This window comes from Danio rerio, chromosome 9, assembly GCF_049306965.1.
Source record: "Danio rerio strain Tuebingen ecotype United States chromosome 9, GRCz12tu, whole genome shotgun sequence".
In the NCBI taxonomy this organism is placed as follows: Eukaryota; Metazoa; Chordata; class Actinopteri; order Cypriniformes; family Danionidae; genus Danio; species Danio rerio.
In genome coordinates, this window is record NC_133184.1 from 6,045,001 (window position 1) to 6,052,771 (window position 7,771).

Consider the following 7,771-nt stretch of genomic DNA (forward strand, 5'->3'; position numbering starts at 1 on the left):
CTCAAACTCCCCCGCTGTTGAGGCCAAGTTGAATTTCCTGAGAGTTCCTCACACTGAGCTTTTCCTCCCATAGACTTCCATTCATGCCCATGTGAATGCGTCAGACCGGAAACACAAGTTCATGCGTTAAGTTTCGCAGGTTGCTGCAGTGCAAAGTTCAAGCTTGGTAAACTCTGACCTGCGAAAACGCATCACTTGACTGCGTAAGACCAACCAAGGATCAAAATTTGACCTCTCTGGACAAAAAATTTTAAACAAGGAGCAATCGCTCGCTTTTTTAAATGTCTAATACTCTTGTTTAATCCCACCCCTTTTCGCAGTGCCGCAACGACAGAATATTGCATGTTCAAACTCTAGTGTGACCGCAGCTTCAGACAGTAAAAAAAAGATTTTGGCTTATTTTATTTATAATATAGAGCACATTTTGGATGGTGGGAGGAAACCGGGGAACCCAGGGGAAACCCACGCAGACACGGGGAGAACATGCATACTCCGCACAGAAATACCAGATGGCCCAGCGAGGACCCAACCATATTGGTATTCTTGCTTTGAGGCAACAGTGCTAGTCATTGGGCCACCGTGTCGCCCATTCTGGATAAAGGTGGAAGAAGGGGAGGAGGGGGGTTTCTTCCAGACGAAGATAGTGTAGAAAGGAAATGAGGATATATATATATATATATATATATATATATATATATATATATATATATATATATATATATATATATATATAGTGACTAAGGATCCTTTGATTGAAGGATCATGATTAGCTAATGTGGATCAGCTGGGTCAATCACGAGCAAGTGCTCCTCTCGAAATTAGTTTAAATTAAACTTCACTTATTGGCATTGATTGTTTTGAAATTCAAATGGCATTAACATGCCTGTGTTTTTATTTCTGTAATAAATATGGCTGTCAAGCCAGGATCTTGATGGTTTATTGTAGGTATGTTGTTTACAAGAAGAAATTTGTGTTAGAAGTTAAACAAAACTTTTAATAAACAATTATATTTTGAATTTAAATAGTTTTTTTTTTTTTTTGCCTTGTGTTTACATTCATTTTACATTTGAATCGGCAAAATTACAAGTTTCAGTCTTTTAAATGTGAATAATTGTGATTAATCGAAAAAAAAGTGTGATTGATTAGTTAATTTTTTTAATTGATTGACAGCACTAATATAAGGCTATGTTTTTAGAATGAGCCTGTGTTGCAACCTGCAGTCAAATGTATGTTGAAGTAAGTTTTCACACACACACACACACACACACACACACAAAGATGTAGGCTTAAGCACGTATTTTCCAATGAGCATGTGTTGCGAAATGATCTTCTGAAAAGTCTGTTGGGCCTGGAGGGTCTCTGTTTTTGGCTGTTTAAATAGGGGATTAAGGTTGGGAAAATGTTATCTCAAGGACTTCCAGTCATTTGGATGTCCTGTGCCAGCTTGGCACCTTCCCTATGAGCAGTCAATGAAGCAGGGGCCGAGCTCCATTCTCCAGCCCCTCACACACGGACGAGCAAACACTGAAGCTCTTATCCCACTGCTGTTTCACTCTCTGTAATGGAGCCTAAAGGGGGAAAAATCTTTTACTGGAAGGCAGTCAGGTGGATGATAGATAAGAAACATCCGCTCTGTCTGGGGATCTCTGCTAAACACATTACCCCTATTACACCCCAAGCACAGTAGGTCACATAGGCCATATATTCATTCAGCCACTCATTCCTGAAGCTGGTCTTATTTTTCCAGAATATGTGCCATGTGCCGAGTTGAGTGTTGTTGTGTGTGCTGTGTTATTTTTGCATTGCTCCATTCAGTGTTTATTCCACATAAAGACTTTGACAGGCACTGTAAAAATAAATGAATTGCGCAGGCTGACAGCACCATTTATTTTCAGCGCTTCCTGCATGTTAAAAAAATGATTTAGGTGTCTGCTGTAGTGAAATGATCAACCCAGGCTCAGTGGAGAAAAAAAAAAAAAGATTTGCAAAACTATTCAAATGTATATATTCAATCCACAGCAATTTTGAGTCGAAATGGCCAATGTTCACATACTTGACAACCAAAACAATTGTAGTGGACGCATTATACAGATGCACATAGTATCTCTTTATAAAGTGACAGTGCCTACTACTGGCCCAGCATGCATAATATCGCAATTTTAGTCTTTTTTATGAAAATTATTATTATTATTATTATTATTATTATTATTATTAATTTATCTATTTATTTATTTATTTATTTTTATTTTTTAATTGCCATTGGTTTCACAGTATTGTCATTCATTCATTTTTTTTTCAGGTTAGTCCCTTTTATTAATTCGGGGTCGCCACAACTGGATAACCGCCAACGTATCCAGCATGTTTTTATGCAGCGGATGCCCTTCCAGCCGCAACCCATCCCTGGGAATTGTATATTTCAATTAAGCAATTAAACCATTCAAACAGGTTTACACTTAAAAAAAAAGTCATGTCATAATGAAAATCTGATTTTTTTTTTTCAAAAGTAACTGACTAATGCTTTTTAAAAGAGTACTCAAACGTTTTTTTATTATTTGTTAGTTAGTTTGTTAGTTTGTTTGTTTGTTAGTTTGTTTGTTTGTTTGTTTGTTTGTTTGTTTGTTTGTTTGTTTGTTTGTTTGTTTATTTTACCTGCAAGCACAGTTAATGTTCAAACTATAATGTTTAAAATGACTGACAATAATACATATTCTTAATAATATAAATTAATATGTCTCGTTTTTGATCTGTGCACAGCTGTAGCTGTTTAATTAGGCCTACAACGCTACTATATTTCAACACTGGTCATTATGGTGGTACTTGGAGGGAAAAAAAATTCTGAGGGGGTACTTAATGAAAAAAGTTTGAGAACCACTGATTTAGACAACCCAGGCTCATTTTGAAAACATACATCTCGTGGACGTTTCTGGAAACTGCGAAATACATCCCGGGAGGTACGTATTTGTGCAGTTTTTTTTTTTTCACGAATCCGCGAGAGGCTGCTGTGTGTGCTTTTTTTTGCATGTCGAACATCTCTCGTGAGCGCCGTTCTCGCATAAATCCACAAGAGGCTGCTGTCGAACAACCGTCCGTCCGACTGGCTGAATGATTAACTGGGCGACCGGCCAATCAGTCGTCCCTCCCTCCTCCTCTTTCCCTAAACCCAAGCAGTTTTACCGATTGACCCACCCGCCCTCTTACTTCCCTAAACCCAACCAAAAAAAAAAAAAGTCCAGAAAAAGAAAAGCCCTCGTCTGATTTTTACCACATTTTCGGATTTTACCACATTCTCAGCCTGTTATTCACTTGTTCGTTTTATTTTTTGGATTCTGTTTTTGTCTTACCTGATTTCTTGAACCGCTCTTCCCAGTACTCAAACCCGGTCGTCGTCGTCATCGTGGTCAGCTCCTTCCTGCGTCTTAAGTCCGCCGACATACACAACGTGCTAACCAGATAAACTGGTTGTGGCGGGAAAGCCCCAGCCATACGTACCTCCTGTCTCCAGAAACGTCCGTGGGACTACATTTCCAGAGTGAGCCTGGGTTGGATTTAGACACTTACACAGCTGAAGCTCATGATTGACTCGTTAGTTGACCTACTGTATTTATACACATTCTCACACACTTTGCTGAGTCTTGTTCACTGTCATTGTAGCATTACAACATGTTAATCCTATGTAGCTATTGCGTGTTAGATCCTTGCCTGGTTTTTCTGTTATTGATTCTTTTCTGCCTGTATCGACCACTCACATGGTTTTGACTGTGTTATTGGATAAGATGTATGTTAATGTTTGCCGCTGTCTTTGACCACTGCCTACATGACTTCTCTTTAAATAAACTATGTGTGGATCCTCATCTCCGTTGTCAGTGTCCTCACATAACAGTTATATGATTTTTATTTCGATAAAGTTATAAAATAAAATCAATCATTAAAAATCAATCATTAAAATGACTGTCTTGGTAGTTCTAACGTTAAGTTTTTTTTTTTTTTTTGTCCTGCCATTTTGTTTTTCAAATCTCTAACTGTCTTTTACTGATTTTTCTGGGGCTCAGCCATTAAACGACACACACTGCCAACACTTTCTCAATTATTTCCTTCTTAAAATGTCTATACATTAATACTTTTATTAGCAGACCTATTTTGAAAGGAATATTTCAACCAAAAATAACATTTCTGTCATTATTTACTGAACCCTGACTTATTTCAAACTGACTTACTAGAGTTTTTGCATTCCTTTATTCATTTTTCTGCAGCTTAGTCCCTTTATTAATCAGGGGTTGCCAAAACAGAATGAACCGTTAACTTGTCCAGCATATGTTTTACACAGCGGATGCCTTTCCAGCTGCAACTCAATACTGGGAAACATCCATGCACACTCATTTACACCCATACATTTGAGAACTTGAAACTCCACACAGAGCCAGCCAGGACTAAAACCAGTGACCTTCTTCCTGTGAGGTGACAGTGCTATCCACTGAGCCACCTTGTCACCCTATTTAAGTTTTTTTTTTTTTTTTTTTCATTCTGTTGATCACAGAATGAGACATTGTAAATAATCTTAGGAAACCTGTTAGCACTTAATCCATAGTATGAAAAATAAATATGAAAGTCAGTGGTTTTCAACAATCTTCAAAATATCTTCTTTTGTGTTCAAGAATGTCCAACTCCAACGGGTAAATAACATATCTTGAATGACACACATAGCTGTCTGTTTTTGGCTGTCTCATTCATTTTTACACCGACAACTGGAAGAGACACACTGTAACTCTAAACTCATCTGTGCATTTCAGCTTCTGCCATGACTAATGTTCTCGCCATCTGCAGGCAGATATTGCCACTTACTCGCATCAAATTATACACATAATATTGGACAGTGTGAAGGACTGTGAAGTCATCACAGTCTTCATTGCATCTATTTTCTGTTTTGTTTTACTTAAATATGCATTAATTCATGTTCGCTGTGAATTGTCATTTAAAAATGTGCTTCAAGAGTTCACACTTAGCTGATGATTGATTATAAAGCTTGTTTGGCATGCTGTCCCGGGAAAGAGCCCTGAGCTTATAAGATCCTCGAGCCCTGGGCTCCCTCCAGTTTGCAAGGTGAGAGGGGAGTTTGAGCTCAGGTAGATCTCGAGAATTCCCCTGCTGTAGTAGCTAATGAACAGTTAGTGATTGCTCTTAGGAGATAATTACTTACTACCAACGTGTCTATGGTGCCGATTTGGATTAGTCAATTAGCTTAGGTTGCATGTTTTGTAGCCGTGGGAGGAAACCGGAGCATGAATGTAACATTCAAAACGCAGCTCATATAAACACCTGAATCCTATTATTGTCTTATTCAGATTAAGGCAAATCATTAGATCACTGATGTCCATGTAAAAGTAGTCACAAGCCCCAAACCCAAAAAAAAGTTGCTCCTTGATTTTGATGACAGCCTTTCCATAGGTTTGTAGTAAGCGAATGTAATGGTAAAAACATAATGCAAATCGTTCATTTATGCTAACAAACAAATGATCAAAAGAAATATATTAATGCAATTGAAATAAATAAAATATGAATTGATGTTTACTTTAAACGTATTATATATATATATTTATTTATATATATATATATATATATATATATATATATATATATATATATATATATATATATATATATATATATATATATATATATATTGTTCAATTATAACAATAAAATATATATATATATATATATATATATATATATATATATATATATATATATATATATATATATATCTATATTTTTTTTTTTTTTTTTTTTTTTTTATGGCTAAAAGGTATTAGTTCAGGCACTGTTTTGGCACCGGTACCATTTTTAAAGTATCAATTTAGCACCGGTATCGAAAAAAATATAAACGATACCCAACCCTAGTCAGTAGTGAATATTAAGCTGTGAAAAGCTGATGTAATTACATGTAATTTGTACATTGTGTATAAACGTACCAATCTGTAGTATATCTTGTTATTGCCCAGCAGGCACACAATGTTATAAGACATTAATATAAGATTAGATTCAGGTTGTGATGTCAGGTGACCAAAATTTAATGTCTAGCCAGCGTCTAAGAACAACGTTATTTTGATGGCCAATAATGACATAACAATGGCATTGGTATTTGGTCAAATTTAGGTTGTTAGAAAGTGACCAAAATCCAACGTTGAGCCAACATCTTAAACCAACATCATATTGACGTCAAATACTGACATTTATTCATCAGGTATGGCAACCAAAATCCAACATCTGATAGACATCATAGTGGTAACACCCATACAACGTCAAGCTGTGACATCATTAGACCTTGCTATTTGGATGGTTTTACAATGGTCATTGACGTTGGTCTGACGTTGAGTTCTGATGTCAACCAGATTTTCATTTCCAAACAAAATGCAACGTCCCCATGGCATCGGGATACAACCTAAATCTGACGTCATGTTGTCTTGAGTCTGCTGGGTGTTTAAGGCCATTTTGGTCATTATACAGCAAACATCTGTCATCTTCTCATCAGTGACAAGCATCTAAACAATCTCTGGATCAATGCGTGCAAAATTTTGGACATCTTCTTGGAGACTTTTAAGGCTTCCAAACTGTTTGCTGCCATTATAAAGCACACATGTCTTGAGGTAGTTCATTATAATGCATTTTTCCTTCTATGTACAATTTGATTGGACAGGAATCACAGGACTGTTTTTTTAAATACCCATAGACAAGAAAATAAAGTAGTGACTGCAGGTTGAAGGACAGTAATGGAGTAAAAGTACAGATCTAAAAATGTACTCAAGTGAGAGTAAAAGTACACATTTATAAAACTACTTAAATTACAATTCCTGAGAAAAACTACTCAATTACAGTAATTTGAGGAATTGTAAATACTTTACACCACTGAAAACAATGCAGATAAACCTATCAGCAGCACACTTGTTTCTTAGCGAATTCCCCGCGAGAGTGTTTATGTATTCTCAAGGTGCCTTTTCTTTTATCTCCCCATTTCCCGTTTTTCTTTCTCTCAAGCGTACACGCAGCGCTGCTTACAGTAAACGTGTTTACATTCACGATGAGGATGTTAGGCTTTGGCTCTGTAGATTTAATTGGATTGCTTGGCCTTGCATTGCTCAGATCAGCGAGAGTCATTTCAGGTAGCTGGTGAAAGATGTTGCTTGGCTTATCTCACAGTCAGACTGACAAAGAGAAAAAAAGACAGAACAAGAAAGTATGTGGGTATTTGAAGTGCGCTAACAGACAATACATCTGGGAAGTTCAGTGTCCTAAGCAATTCTTCATAATGTGGATAAGTGATGAATAAAGAATGATGTGCATTGCGAAAATCATGGAACATGGAAATGTTGTAAATGTGTTTTTAAGCCACTGTGACGTTTCCCTGGCAACACGGAAATGATGTGTAACTGAAATGATAGCATAGCATTCAAATAAATGTTGGGGTTATGTGTGGTCATATACAAAGCAAAGCAGAAATATTCATAGCTTTCAATAAGTAATGTTGCCAGTGGTTTCCTTTTCACCCCAGAGCAAGATGGTTCAGAAGGAGTGAGTTAGAGTGAATAATTAAAATGATAAGTTTACTAAAATGGGAAAACAATGCTCTGTGTATGCATATCTATCTATCTATCTATCTATCTATCTATCTATCTATCTATCTATCTATCTATCTATCTATCTATCTATCTATCTATCTATCTATCTATCTATCTATCTATCTATCTATCTATCTATCTATCTGTCTGTCTGTCTG